The 2,500-nt window shown below is 61.8% G+C and overlaps 3 non-coding genes across 3 annotated transcripts in view; all 3 read left to right on the forward strand.

The window, feature by feature from the left end:
- LOC145914988 (small subunit ribosomal RNA) overlaps positions 1-807 on the forward strand; it is a 1,824-nt gene extending 1,017 nt beyond the window's left edge. Inside the window, exon 1 of the ribosomal RNA XR_014403444.1 lies at positions 1-807. This exon is cut by the window's left edge and continues 1,017 nt beyond it. This is a non-coding gene — a ribosomal RNA (small subunit ribosomal RNA).
- Positions 808-1,067: 260 nt separating this feature from the next.
- On the forward strand, positions 1,068-1,221 carry LOC145915063 (5.8S ribosomal RNA). The gene has a single exon (XR_014403518.1). It is a non-coding gene; the product is annotated as a 5.8S ribosomal RNA (ribosomal RNA).
- A 244-nt stretch (positions 1,222-1,465) lies between these two features.
- The window catches only part of LOC145915095 (large subunit ribosomal RNA), a 3,686-nt gene continuing 2,651 nt past the window's right edge, over positions 1,466-2,500 (forward strand). Inside the window, exon 1 of the ribosomal RNA XR_014403546.1 lies at positions 1,466-2,500. This exon is cut by the window's right edge and continues 2,651 nt beyond it. This is a non-coding gene — a ribosomal RNA (large subunit ribosomal RNA).

Genomic DNA, 2,500 nt, shown 5'->3' on the forward strand with positions numbered 1-2,500 from the left:
ATCAGATACCGTCCTAGTTCTGACTATAAACGATGCCAACCAGCGATCGGGGGGCGTTACTTTGACGACCCCTCCGGCAGCTTGCGGGAAACCAAAGTCTTTGGGTTCCGGGGGAAGTATGGTTGCAAAGCTGAAACTTAAAGGAATTGACGGAAGGGCACCACCAGGCGTGGAGCCTGCGGCTTAATTTGACTCAACACGGGGAATCTCACCCGGCCCGGACACAGTGAGGATTGACAGATTGAGAGCTCTTTCTTGATTCTGTGGGTGGTGGTGCATGGCCGTTCTTAGTTGGTGGAGCGATTTGTCTGGTTAATTCCGATAACGAACGAGACTCTGGCTTGCTAACTAGTTACGCGACCCTATCGGTCGGCGTTGAACTTCTTAGAGGGACTAGTGGCGCTTAGCCACACGAGATTGAGCAATAACAGGTCTGTGATGCCCTTAGATGTTCGGGGCCGCACGCGCGCTACACTGACCGGATCAGCGTGTCGCCGCCTAGGCCGGAAGGTCCGGGTAACCCGCTGAACCCCGGTCGTGCTAGGGATAGGGAATTGCAATTGTTTCCCTTGAACGAGGAATGCCCAGTAAGCGCGAGTCATCAGCTCGCGTTGATTACGTCCCTGCCCTTTGTACACACCGCCCGTCGCTACTACCGATTGAATGGTTTAGTGAGGTCCTCCGATTGGACCTGGCGCGTTCGGCAACGGCCGCGCCGGCGTCCGAGAAGACGATCTAACTTGATCATTTAGAGGAAGTAAAAGTCGTAACAAGGTTTCCGTAGGTGAACCTGCGGAAGGATCATTACCGGCCGATCGCCGATCGAGTGGTCGTGCGTTCGACAGGTGGAGAAGGCTCCGTATCTTGGCGGCCGCGCACGCCCTTCGTCGCTGTTGAGGCGCACGCGATTGCACTTCGGTCACCCTGTTTCGTTCTGCGCCGAGTGCCGTGGCCATGTGCCAGGCTGGCTTCATGCGTCGCCTACGGCTGGCGACCGCTCGGCCACCGCTTTTTTCGACTGTGCAATCCGGCTGGGTCGCGCTTGTCCAACTGACGAAGTCACGGAGGGCTCTTGGCGGTGGATCACTCGGCTCGCGAGTCGATGAAGGACGCAGCTAGCTGCGTGAATTAATGTGAATTGCAGGACACATTGAGCATCGACGTTCTGAACGCAAATTGCGGCACCGGGTCAATCCCGGCGCCACGCCCGCCTCAGGGTCGCGTTGTAACGTTCCCGCGCGGCGACGCGTCGGGCCGGTGCGGTGTCGGCCGTTGCCACGGTCGTCCCGCCCAGGACAGCACGAACGCAGTGTCAGCGCGCGAAACCGAACGCGGCGTGCGTCTCGTTACGAGTCGGCCTCGAAGAGGATCCCGGCCCGGAGCAGCACGGCTCGCGTTCGGGCGCGGCGCTCGCACGAGCTTCGGTGGCGCGCGCGTGTCTCTCGCAAACGAGGCACTGGATTATCGGCCTGAGGTCGGACGAGGCTACCCGCTGAATTTAAGCATATTACTAAGCGGAGGAAAAGAAACTAACGAGGATTCCCCCAGTAACGGCGAGTGAAGTGGGAAGTGCCCATCGCCGAATCCGCGCGCCTCTGCGGCGCGTGGAATTGTGGCGTAAGGAATTCGCTGCGCGTACGTCGTTCGCCGCCCGCGTCCTTCTGATCGAGGCCTCGTCCCGGTGCGGGTGTCAGGCCCATGGTGGCGGCGAGGGCGCGCGCTCTGCGTCTTCCCAGAGTCGGGTTGTTTGGGAATGCAGCCCAAAGCGGGTGGTAAACTCCATCTAAGGCTAAATACTGTCGCGAGACCGATAGCGAACAAGTACCGTGAGGGAAAGTTGAAAAGCACTTTGAAGAGAGAGTTAAAGAGTACGTGAAACCGTCGAGAGGCAAACGGGAGGGCCTGTCGAGTCGCGCGACGCTTTCAGCTGAAGCCGAGCGGAGCGTGTGGGCGTGCGGAGCCTTGCGGCCCGTCGTTCGCGCTGTCCTCCGAGCAGCTCCAGCGCACTAGCGCCGTGCGAAGGCCGCGACCGTCTGGGAGGCGGCGAGAAGGCCGCGCGCAAGGTAGCCCGCCCCCGGGTGGGTGTTATAGGCGCGCGGACACGTCGGCCCGTCGCCCGGGCGAGGAGGGATCGCCGCGTTTGCCCTTCGTGGGCCGGGCGTCCCGTCCGAGCCGGTGCGTCGCCGGTTGGGGACTGTGCTCAGTGCCCAGTTGCGGCGTGTCGGTTGCGGGTGGGCAGCGCCGCGCGAGACGCACGGGGTCCGCGGCTAACGTCAGCCACCTTCCCGACCCGTCTTGAAACACGGACCAAGGAGTCTAACGTGCGCGCGAGCCACGGGGCAGTGCGAAACCCATGGGCGCAGTGAAAGTGAATGTCGGCGCGGTCCGGCGGAGGTGAGATGCCGTCTCTCTGGACGGCCGCATCACCGGCCGATCTCGTCCGCTCTGCCGGAGAGGTCGAGCGAGAGCGTGCGCGTTGGGACCCGAAAGATGGTGAACT

Source organism: Ascidia mentula (genome assembly GCF_947561715.1).
Source record: "Ascidia mentula chromosome 2 unlocalized genomic scaffold, kaAscMent1.1 SUPER_2_unloc_1, whole genome shotgun sequence".
NCBI classification, from domain to species: domain Eukaryota; kingdom Metazoa; phylum Chordata; class Ascidiacea; order Phlebobranchia; family Ascidiidae; genus Ascidia; species Ascidia mentula.